Source organism: Larus michahellis, chromosome Z, assembly GCF_964199755.1.
Source record: "Larus michahellis chromosome Z, bLarMic1.1, whole genome shotgun sequence".
In the NCBI taxonomy this organism is placed as follows: domain Eukaryota; kingdom Metazoa; phylum Chordata; class Aves; order Charadriiformes; family Laridae; genus Larus; species Larus michahellis.
In genome coordinates, this window is record NC_133930.1 from 4,893,159 (window position 1) to 4,905,765 (window position 12,607).

Below are 12,607 nucleotides of genomic sequence, written 5' to 3' on the forward strand. Positions count from 1 at the left end.
ATTCAAACTCTTGTTCTGCCGGCCAAGTTCCATAAATTAAACACTTGTCCAATAACACATACCTCTCCACTTGGATTCTCTGTTTCTTTTTGGCTTTGTGTGTCTGTGTCTCTCTCTCTCACTCTTTTTTTTTTTTTTTTTTTTTTTAATCCTCTGCAAATGGAAACAAAAAAGGTTTGCCTGTTTTGGGAATGGACTTAAGAAATAGACCAGTAAGAGTAAAAATAAGGAGAGGAAAAATAAAACAGGTCAGCAGCTTAGTCCAGCTGACCAAAATGAGACTTTCATTCCATCATTTTATGTCTTGGTGACATTGATTTAAAGCTAAGGCTAAATCCACGGTGTGAAGCTGCACAATGGCAAATGTCTGACCAAAGAAGTGCTTCGTCTCTGTTACAATGCACTGGGCGTTGGGTGTTCAGGGGAACCAGCAAGGTGACCTGGGAGCTAAGGGAGGTGGGACTTGTGCCCTGCCTCCAGAGAGAACCCAATTTCCCTCACTCCCCTTGGGTGTTATGGCCTTAGAGATGTGACCATCAGCAGGATCAGCCTTTTCTTACAAGAGAAGGGACAGGAGAAGCGTGAGACATTTTCAGAGGGCCACCCTGTCTGACCTGGAGCAGGAATGGGTCCACAGATGTGCCAAGGAAAAGCCCTGACCATAGCGCTCCTGGGCTCACTGTGTCTTCCCGTTCCACCTTCTTTCCTGTTGCTCTCCGTCACCACCCCTACCCTGCCTGCAGCTCTCACTCCTCTTTCAGTTTGGTCTAGAGCCTCAGGTCCAGACTGTGTCCAAATCAGTTCCTTTCTTGCAGATCTTTCTTGCAGATCCTTTCTGCGTGATATCTTTTGAAACCTGATTTTCATCCAAGAAGCTAAAGCCCTCACCTGAGCTCCCATCATATCATTGCTTCTTTAGCACAGCATCTGTCATTCCTGCCCTGTAGTATCGCCATCTTCCCAACTCTCACTTTGTCATGACCCTCTTTCTCCTTCACATTGACCGTGAGCTGCATGTCTTCCCTTTCAGAGCCAGTCATTGATCTGTCTCATCAGGAGGGAAAAATTAATTTCTATGTTCAGCTGACCCATAACGCTACCTCCATTTGCCAGAAATATTTCTAAAGGTCCTCTCCTGTGGTACAAAGCTTGGATGCCCTAACATGAGCTCCGATGAAATAAATTCCTTCCTTTATTCCAGAGAGTAGCAAGGCAGGAATAATACAGCAAGAAACTGGACGGTATCTCTGCTGTCTTGTTAATTCACGGTGGAAACTTGGGGAAGTCAGCTACTGAATGTCTCTCATCAATTCAGGGGTGACCTCTTAAATGAGAATAATCCCTTTTACTCACTCTAGTGATTCAGGGACTCTGTAAGGCTGGAGTGTGACAGACATGGGCAGACAAATGTGAATCAGGTTGGAGCAGCTAGAGAAATTACTGTTCTTTATTGGAAGCTACCTTCTGCCTGGCTGAGATACCGTAACTGATGGGTGTGAAAGAGAGGACAGGGAAGGAAATGTGCTTTTAGGACATTTTAGTGTGGAAGAAGGCAGATTTAATTTAGCTTCTGCTGAAGGTGCTTTCAGGCAGCCTATTCGTGTTGCAGTACGGTTGGAGCAGCTCTTCTGGTCAGTTTCAAAGGCTGGGCTGAGGACATCAGCTCCCTTTGAGAGGTGGTGGTTGAGTGAGATGATTACTTCTCAAACTGCTCACCTGATCTGCAAGAGGTCAAAGAGGGCTTGATCAAGGAAATTTTTTTTGCATCTCAGTGTGGCTGCTTAGGTAATGTCATGTAGTATTCATAGAATCACAGAATCATAGAATGGTTTGGGTTGGAAGGGACCTTTCAAGGCCATCTAGTCCAAGCCCCTTGCCATAAGCAGGGACATCTTCAACTAGATCAGGTCGCTCAGAGCCCCGTCCAACCTGACGTGGAATGTTTCCAGGGATGGGGCATCTACAGTCTTGCTGGGCAACACGTTCCAGTGTTTCGCCACCTTTATTGTAAACAATTTCTTCCTTATATCTAGTCTAAATATCCCCTTTTTCAGTTTAAAACCATTACCCCTTGTCCTATCGCAACATGGCCTACTAAAAAGTTTGTCCCCACCTTTTCTGTTGCCCCTTTTAATTAGTGAAAGGCTGCAATGAGGTCTCCCCGAAGCCTTCTCTTCTCCAGGCTGAACAACCGCTGTTCTTGCTCCCTGGAGCACCAGGCTCCGTCTCTCCACCATTGATCCGTAGGGCCAAGGTTATCTGTGACCTGCGACACTTGTGTACACACTATTGTAGTTCAAGTCCGAAAAACGAATCTAGGCATATGCTGAGAAACGTCGTCTGTACCATGCAGAGCTAGTTGGTTGCTCAACCTGTAAACTCTTTTACTGGGATTCAATATCTTGAACAAGCCACGGGGGCTGGCAAACCCCCTTCATTTTGGTGTGAAATACACCTCCGGTTTGGCTAGCTTAGCGTGAAGGAATCAAGCCGCTCTCCAACAAAACTTTGCCTGTAAATGTTTTAACGGCAGTAACGATCAGGCGGTGTCTGCTATTCCTGGGCCGGCCCAGCTCAATACTGGACTGTCTTTAACAACGCATGGTAAACCACAGACTGTACAGCGCTAGGTGCTGTTCACAATGAATAAAAATGTCAGAGCTTGGCCAACATTTGGTTAAATCTTGAAACAAAACATACAGCACTTTAATAGGGTAACCATAAAGGCATTTCTCCGTATAGTTCACATCGCTTGCTCTTTAATAGAAAGTTAATGGGGATTTTCTTTTTTAGATAGCAACAATTTATTGTGTGTTTCCCTGGTAACTACAACACCGCGAACCTTCCTTGAAAACTCCATTGGGATTCCTGCAATGTTAGTGAGCGTAATGAATGGTAAATGTAAAGCAAACCCATTGAATCACTTTATTTTAAATTCTGGCAGAGACATAATTTCCCACAGTTCATAAACATTTACAAAAAAGGAGTTTACATGTAGAAAAACAGTTGTTTTTATCACTCAGATCAAAGAACACGTTTATCTGGATGTACGGATGCATTTTCAGCCAGCTTTTGAGAAACTCAGGTGACAATCTTTAAGAAGCTTCACAGACTAATGCACGAACCTTTGAAGTCTGCAGCTTTGCTCACCTGAAAACACAGACATCGCTTCTGCTCTCTGTTCTGCATGAGCCTGAAGTTTGCACTTCAAAGATTACAGACGACAGGCCAAATTTCCCGCCTTGCTAACAGCACTGGGACTTCCTGACTACAACAAAACAAAAAAGTACGGCGTGTTTCAGGATAGGGGGATCAGCAGCCTGATCTAGTGGAAGACGTCCCTGCGTACTGCAGGGGGGTTGGACGAGGTGACCTTTAAAGTTCCTTCCAACCCAACACATTCTGCGATTCCATGATGTGTATCCACACCCACGTGAAGCGGCGAGGAGCGAGAGCTGCAGTTCTCGGCTGCCGAGACTCTGGGCAGAGCCTGGCACTGCTCCACGTCCCGGGCTTCCTTTTCTAGCGGCAGCTCAAGCCCACAGTTGGCTTGGTGGAGTCTGGTTTCCATCTCAGGTTTTATTCCTCTGCAGTTAATAGAATAGCACTACTACAAGCGAGAGAAGGGTCATATCCATCAGCCTCAGTGGAGCTGCTCTGGATTTGTGCCGTTTGTTACATAAAAGTTGTTTCTGGCACTGTTTGCAAATGGGGGCTCGTTCGCTACGGGAGTGAGCGAGGTTCCTGCCTGCTACCGAATCGGGGCCGGTCCCGGGGCAGGTCTGCGCCGCCTCGCACTGGTGACTACGTCTATACCCTACACCTACGCTGCAAAGCCTATTTATAGCTTGAGAGCTTTGTGAAGGGCTGGAATGCTACTTCGTGAAGGATTTAGCACTTTTGAAAGGGCGCGCGGAACAACAACCCCCCTCCTTTACAAAAATTTCTAACAAGAAAAAGTTAAAGCAGCTATTATTTTTCAAGGGTGGATTTTTCAAAATATTTAGTTTTGCTTTACTCTTAAAAAATTGCAATATGGTATATCTGCAGTATCAACTTACAGGTGAAGCAAAGTGAGGTTTCAAGGTGGAAACTGGAACACTAGAGGTTGAGTAGCACTTAGAGACTTTCAGGAGCAAATCGCCGTCTCCTGAGATTTCTGTGAAGTTCTTTGTTTTGTGGCTACAATTTTCCCCCCTGGTGCTTTGTTACTGTGCTGTGGGAACTATATCACGTAACTGAAACATCAAATACCTCCTCCCATCAGAAGACATCTTTGGCCTGTGTTGGTGGCCAATATATTTGTTTTCAAGTGGGATGCTCAAATCATACACGGGGTTGTGACAAAGATCTAATCAGGTTGAAAGCATATAAAACCTGGTTAAATAACGTTTCTAATTAGAGGCGGGTATTATTTATCAGAAATTCAAAAAGTTTTTAAATTAAATTTGAGAACTAAGAGGGTCAGATTACATGCATAAATTAGTTTAATCCTAATTCTAATACGAGTAGGGGAACGTGGTCCAGGAGCTTTGACTGCTGTGGCACAGTTAGTAAAAGGGGAATTTGTGGAGCGAGGCAAAGGAAATTTTCACTCCCCCAGCAGAAACGCCAGGGAAGTTGTTTCCTGGGAAAGTAAGAAGATATTTTGTGAGGGCCTCCTCTGAAAGGCACTGCGAGTTACTGAGATAACATCACATCCCTAATGCTGAAAGGCGAAAGTACAAGTGTGCAATTGCTTATTTTCCTGGCATGCTTATGGGTTGGGCAGAATTCATTTTGGTGGGATTTGTAGGCCACTTGCATGCGGGAGACTGTGTTGCATAGCTCAGCAGACCTGCTATGTCTTTGGTGAGGGCCCGCCACCAAGCTTGGCCCAATGCAGGCTGGAGCTGTGGTGGCTCAGTTCATGTTGGGATTTGCTTCCTTTCTTATAATTTTCACCTCCATTTCTCTGTCTGCTCCATCCCAGACCAATTTCTTGGTTCTTTGTGCCTTCCTGTGTGCCTAGATCTGGAAAGATGTACCTAAGTGTCTGTCACACCTAAGATCAGAGGTAGATGACTTTTCCCAGGTGGCCCGCTCTGGACACCATGACTTAAGTGTGCCCTGTGTGCTGAGTGGGCAAAGGAGATATTGTTGGCTCGTGCTGAGGCTGCTTTGGGTTGTGTAAAGTGTTGCCTGAGGTTCAGACTTCCCCATGGATGCAGGTGATGTTATCTCATGGTTCCCAACACGTTCCTGGTCGAGGACTTCAACTAACGCCAGAATCTGCCTTTGGTTTTCTGGAGACTGACTGAGTTATGGTCTTAGAAGTAGGGTCAGGGTTAATATTAGTGCAATTCAACACAGCACATCCCAGTTCATTGGTCTATTTTTTTCATGCAATGGGCATTTTTTACCCGTTTGCCTTAGCTATGGTGGGAGCTGGGATGCCTAGTCCGTAGCTAACATTGGGAGTGGCGTTAGTGCCCATGGTACAGGCGATAAATGAGACTAAAGTCTGTGCTGTGACATATTTTAGCTGAAACATTGATGTTTGTGAGGAAAGGGAAGGGAGAGAAAAAAGAAAGAGCATTTGCCAGACCTCCTTCTGCAGTTCATTTGCAAGTGTGAGTACTGTAAATAGCCCAGCCAAGGGGTGGAGATGTGTTCAGGTTGAGCTTCCAGAGAAGAAAGACTGGAGAGCCAGGATTAGGTCAATGTCCAACTCGTCCAAAGGAAAGGGAAGGAGGGAGGGGGACTTAGGGACAAGATTAGAGTTAGGGTCTGTGAAACAGGGAAGCAGAGCCAAAGTCATGGCCAGTTTCTGCAATTCGCACTTAGTTATTCAAGTGGAAAAAGGTGGAAATGTGCTATTGGTGTCTCTGTGTGATATATCCCCAATTTCATCCCGTGTACATGAATATCACTGGGTTCGCTCTCACAGCTGGGTGGGTGAGACAGTTTGGGGCACAGGTTTAGGGTGTGCAATGTGGGTTGCCTGAGGTTTAAGGTTAGTGTCAGGTGCGGAAGTGATTTGCAAGAACATACAGGCAGGTCGTGGGAATTTAAAATTTAAATATATTTGTTATTTTTTTTTAATAAATTTTAAAAATATTTGAATTTTAGAATTTATTCCGGCCAGTTATGTTCATGATTTTAAAAATGCTGTATTCCTAATTTTTGGTTAGCAGTGTGTAAGAAGCTAGTGTTCAGGTAGGGTTATGATCATGCAAAAAATTGCTGCCGAATGATGGTTAGGTTTGAATTTTGTTGGCCCTGTGGCGGAAAGCTGTGTGTTGCTCTCAGTTGATTTGGTTGCCTTATTCTGAATTTTCTGAACTTTTGCTCAATACATTTTCCTGGCACAGGCTGGGCTTAGACTAGCGACAGCTTCTGTGAAACTGGTGACTGCAGAGCTACAGTTATTTTCAAATTTGCAAGTTCTGTGGTGGAGAATATTGGTATCACTTTACTTGGATACCTTAAGCTCAGGTTTCTTGTGGTGCTTTATGCCTTTCTTGTTCCCTATATTATTGTTCAAGTTACTTTTACAGGATTTGAAAGACACATTGCAGACCCAAGCTTAAAGCTGAACTTTGGCACGACTGTGAAGGAAAATACAGAGTTTGCATCAGCTTGTTTTACTCACAGTGAATTTTCACACAGAAGAATATACCTTATCTATAGCCAAGGTTAGGTTTAGCGCTAGATTCTATTGTAATGCTCAAAATGCAACATTTTGTTTCAATGAAGGCTTCCAGTTATGTGGAGGAAACATCTAACTAGTGTCAGCTTATTTAAACGCCATACTCTTAGGATTGTGTGGCCTTGAGTGCCTTCTCCATGGCCAATGCTTGGGTATTATAGGTTTTATGAGACTAAAGGATGCATAATGAGGCTAATAATATAAATTTGCCAGTTGTACTGAGTCCAGTGCAAAGGTTGGGATTAGTTTGGAAGGTCGTGAAAAGTTGACTTGGAAAGCCAAGGGTTTGGCTGAAGTTTGCCAGCTGCAAAGAGAAGAGCCCAGGGCTGCTTCCACTTGGTTTGAATCCCTTAGCCTGAACGCCTCTTCTGGAGCCAAAGTCGGGGTTAGCCTTGGGGTCAACATGCACCCAGGGGTCCCTGTTATAGACTAAAATAACTCTCTACAAGGCTGCTCTGGGATTTCCTGTGTTTCTAGGAAGAGCTGAAATGCTATGGTGACACAGTCAATGAAAGAAACACACTATAAATAATGTTGCCTTTGACATCAGATATGTCATCTCTGGGCCACGGTTTATGTTTTCCATGTCTACAGTATCAGCGAAGTCCCGTGGCTGATCCCCCTGTCCCATCACGGGTAAATACTGCTTTCTAGGCAGGGCGCTCGAGTTCCTCTCCCCGTCCCTTCCCGTTTTGCCATTAGGGATGATAAAGCAGAAGCTACCTCAGAAGCTACCAGAGAGATTTCAGTCAAGATTTTAGAGCACCTTGGCAAAAAAAAAAAAAAAAAAAAAAAAAAAATCATGGAAGAATAATGTATCACTTAGTTATGGGCTATAACAGAGGAAAAGGTTAGATCTTTCTCTGTCTGGATATAGAAGAATAACTTTTGAGAGAATGATGCATTTTACTGCTAAAAAAGCAGTTTCAGGTCACTCCACATCTAGCAATAACAGCTGTATTTAGCAGAGTGCTTTGTCAGAAGAAAATAAAAAAGATCAAATGCAGGAAGGGAAAATCAAAGAGTTACAGTCTGGATGTTTTAAAGCCTAGTTTAGCTAAATTCGGCGATAATTTTTCAAAGGAAAAAAGTACTGCAATAAAACATTTATTGTGTTTTTGTGCTTGTTTTCATTCCTTTGGGAAAAATGAAGCAGTTTAAGACACATCCAATACTAATTTTTTTCTTAGTTTTTCAGTTCAAGCATTAAAACAAAAAAAATCAGTTATTCACGCAGTTCTCATTATAGATTATACTAGAGGAAAAAGTTGTAAGATAGCTTTCTGGTTGGCCTAACACAGTACCATTCAAGAAGGCATCATTTGGTTTAAACGGACATTGGCAAGGTCCTTAGTAAGTGTGTGAATGATTAAAGAAAACCGGATATTTGGAAATTAACTGGAGGGGAAAAAAAAAAAAAAAGATTTGAGTGTGAAAAGCCCTAAAAACCATGTGTGAGAGCTAACTCATCTACATGGCTTATGCTCAGACCCGTTTGGTGGAGAATTGTTGAGGCCCGAGGCGCAAAGATGTTTGGGCAGCAGAAGCCAACTTGGAGGCTGTGAAGTGATTTGTTTCTATTTCCTTGTATCAATTTGAACAGTCAAATCAGCTTTACAGCTCTGAAATAAACACAGTTGGGAGTTTATGTGAGTTCAGGATGGCGTAATCTGTATGTTTTGGACAGGGTAGGGGAAGGACAAGAAACGTTTGCAGCCAATTTGCCAACATGTTCCTCATTTAACATATCAACAAGTTGGTTGAGGTAATGGGAGAGATAAGTATTTTAAGTTGTAAATGCTTAAGAAGCTGGGAATCTGGAAAAAGGAATTAGTTTTGAAGTTCAGCAGTCATTTATAGCCAGATACATGGGACGACGTGAGAGGACCTTGGGTATCGCTGTTCCTGCCTTGTAAGTACCTTGCCTCATGCTGGAGCTTACTGTCCTCAGACATGCACCCGGGTCATGACTTGGGGCGAGAGACCTTTGCCTTGTTGGAGAATGGACATGCACGAGGCAGAGAGCAAGTGAGAGTCCGGCTCAGCCAGAAATGTTCATCCTGCGGATTGCATTCAGCCTGCCAAAATATTCATCCAAGCTGGCAGCTGCCTCTCCCCAACTCTTGTCCCGGGGCACAAGCAACGAGCTGCAGCTGGACAAGCTGCTCCAGCTCTGCGGGCAGCTGGCTCTTGGATGCTGTTGTCCTGGGATGAGACCTACTCAGAAAAATACTTCTTTCCAGCCAAAGATGGAAGAACGCCTTGTTTGTTAACTGAGCTGAAAATGAGGGAGAAGGAAGGAAGAACGATGTTATCACACCTGCATTAAATTCATGCTTTCTTGCAGAAATGTGAGTGCCTGAGGACTCTGGTACCCACAGGGTTGGTTGAAGCTCAGAAGAAGGCCAACCATATCCTGGGCTGCATCAAAGGAAGCGTGACCAGCAGGTCAAGGGAGGTGATTCTGCCCCTCTGCACAGCTCTGGGGAGACCCCACCTGGAGTACTGCATCCAGCTTCAGAATCCTGAGCACAAGAAGGACATGGACCTGTTGGAGTGGGGTCTCCAACAGATGCTCTGAGGGCTGGAGCACCTGTGCTGTGAGGACAGGCTGAGAGAGTTGGGGTTGTGCAGCCTGGAGAAGGGAAGGGGGGCCTACAAGAAAGCTGTAGAGGAAGTTTTTACAAGGGCATGTTGCGATAGGACGAGGGGTAATGAGTTCAAACTGGAAGAGGGGAGATTTAGATGAGATGTTAGGAAGAATTCTTTACTGTGATGGTGGTGAGACACTAGCCCAGGTTGCCCAGAGAAGCTGTGGCTGCCCCATCCCTGGAGGGGTTCAAGGCCAGGTTGGACGGGGCTTGGAGCAACCTGGTCTGGTGGGAGGTGTCCCTGCCCAGGGCAGGGGGGTGGGACTGGATGGTCTTTAATGTCCCTCCCAACCCAAACCATTCTGTCATTCTATGATCTGTCCAAAGCTCCCAAGTTTGCTTATGACTCTAAAGCGTTGGGTCCCTGTTCAAGCCCCGGTGAAGTCAGAGGACACATGGATTGCTCTGCCATCCCCTGCGGCTCAGCCACTGGAACAGGCCACCTACTGAGCTGAAGCTTTGGCTTTTTACCAGTTTTAAAAACTAATTGATATGAATCATGATAATGATTGGTTTGTTGATCTTGCCTTTGGCAATCAACAAAGCTGCTTACAGAATTGCAATCTTTATATGACTGCAGATAAGTCAGCCATGTCACTGAACTCAAAGGCAGCAAAACCTTCAGGGATTTATTAGTACATAGCAACTTTCCCTGCTTCTGAAAGCATCTGCATAGTATTTTCTGCAGCATATATTTCTTTTATCTCTGGACTTTCTGATCATCACTTGACTTCCATTGTCTAAGGCCTCAGTGGGCTCTAGAAATAGCCTTGGAAAGGTGTGTAAAGTGCCTTTTTTTCTGTTTTACAGGTGGGGAACCTGAGAGTAGGACCATTTAAGGCTGAACATGTTTGCCTGTGATTATGGAGATATCCATAATCACACATCTTAACAGCCAGTGTGGTTTTCTAATCTGCGTGTGTGCAGTCTGAGGTCTGTTGAAGGCGGCAGGAGGCAGGAAGGCTTCACAACAGGAAAAATCAAGCCATATGTCTCTGGGTAGATGTATGAACCAAAGGCCCCAGTTTCAACCTACCCACTTCAATATCTCAGTGATTCAGTTCTTCCTTCTGCAGTGAAGGAGCAATCACACTACTGGGAGCTCGGGACGGGACCTCAGGGAGAGAGGTGAGAGATTAAAGAGCATTTCAAACTTTTGCTTCTGTCCTTGCGGCACATCCAGGAGGTGCCTCCTGCCTGCCATCACACGGACGGCGTGGTGCCCGTTGGGCGTCCCAAGAGGGGCTTAGCTCTGATGCATCATCACATCGAGCTGTGGGGTCGGGCTCACAGCACGAGCTGCTGTGGCTAAGCCCTCTGCCATGGGTGGTCCTACCTGGGGTGGGCTGATGAGGGTCAGTCCTCTCTGCCCACTCAGACTGGGGTCCAGAGGTCCTTCTCTCTGTCATTATTGGGTGTTGGACAACCGGCATACTTTGGCCCTAAGCTCTGTCCCTCCTGCCATATTTATAGCTTATTTCTGGATCATGACTAAAATACCTGATGAAATTTAGAGAGGCCAGCACAGGTAAGGGTCCCGCAAAAGCCCTGTTTTGGAAGCTTAAGCGGGCCTTAAGTATCCAAGCAGTCTCACGTAAAAGACAGGGCTTCTGGGATTTCAGTGTTGCTACTGGGAAAATGGGTTTCAGATCTTTATTATGCAATGAAAATACTTGAATCACCACTTGAACTAAATGAAAGCTTACAGTGTGTGCATATTATTGCTTTTCTTGCTACCTATTACTTGATTGGGGTTGGGTAAGGTTAGCAAAAGAATTAAATGAATTTTCTTTGAAAGTTATGTGTTATGAAGTAAGAGGTATAAAAGTTACATTACACATGGCAAATGTCTTGAGGGTTTAGTTTATAGACTTGTTTATATTTTTATTTTAATGATTATTACTTTCTCCGTGTCATTTCCGCTTTTGCATCTCCATACTCATTACGTTTTTATTATCTCTTTTATAAAATCAATGGCTGCAAACCAGATAATTTTGTTCTTCAAATAAATAGATCCAAATACCTCTATCCATAAATTAAATGTTGTGGCTGTGCAAAGGCCTTTTCTGAAGTCGCTAAGCTTAAACTGAAGCCAATTAATAGCTGACCTTTCGTTTTTATGGACCATGGCATGCAACACATCCATCTGACTTGGCAGATTTGAAATTATCCGAGCGATAGCTGAACTGCCTTGAAAAATACATTAGTAAAATTAGTGCTCATGAAAGACAACAGACCAACAGCCTTAGAAATCAAATCCTCATGAGCTAGATGCAAACCCCACTGAAGTAAACTTTCAGTCTTTCTCTTGACTTCAGTGCGTTCTTGGGCAGGGCCTTTGCCACCACAGCAGGTACAGCCTTTTCAGGGGCTACGCAATGTTCAGCCAATGGTTATCACAGTCGACCTCAACTGATGCACGTTCCCAAACATGCTGTGAGACCCGTGGGTGGAAAGTGCGGTTGTGGAGGAAGAGAAATCTGCTTATGAAAACCAGCAAGTTGAAGTGATGAGAGGATGAGATAAGAGGACAAAACAGAGTCACTGGGAAGCCTGAGGGCCACAGCTAGCATGTGTCCAAACACAGTCACCCCTGCCAACGTCAGGGAAATTTTGTGCCTAGTCAAACAGCCGTGGATACTTGTTATTGCTCCTATCACAACGAGATTTGCTGTCTGGAGAGAGAGATGGAGCGAGACAGACATGTTTATGGACAACTCTGTGATTTGGTAGCTGTTGTACCGTAGTTAAAGGATGGATTTATATATTTTTAATTGCTGGAGAAAGTCCTGTTGATGCCTGGCTGAAGTGGGCTTGAGCTAGCCAGAGTAGGAAAAGCCCAAAACTTCTATCTGAGCTGTAATGTTGCACCTAGGAAGATGATTGGTCTAAAAATAAGGATCTGTGGTGATGCAGAGTCCACTCTATCCTGGATATCTACTACATCCAAAGTGGGTAGGGCTGGGACAAGAGAGGAACAGGGTACAGCCACAATGAACATGTGAGTAACTCAGCTATGAGGGACAGCTGAGTCTCCAGCTTACCCACACTTAGATGCTCCTCTTTGCTCATGAAGGTCTCTGGTTACTTTCCCAACTAAGAATTGGATTGAAATGTCTACTGCTTTGAACCGTTGGCAAAAATAAGATGGTCGAATGCCTTCTTCCCACAAGAGATAAGTTTGGGCCACATGGCTTTGCTTTATGGTTTCACGAATGCCAGCGTGGACTGAGATCACGGGTATGTTCATTCTGTTATTTTGATT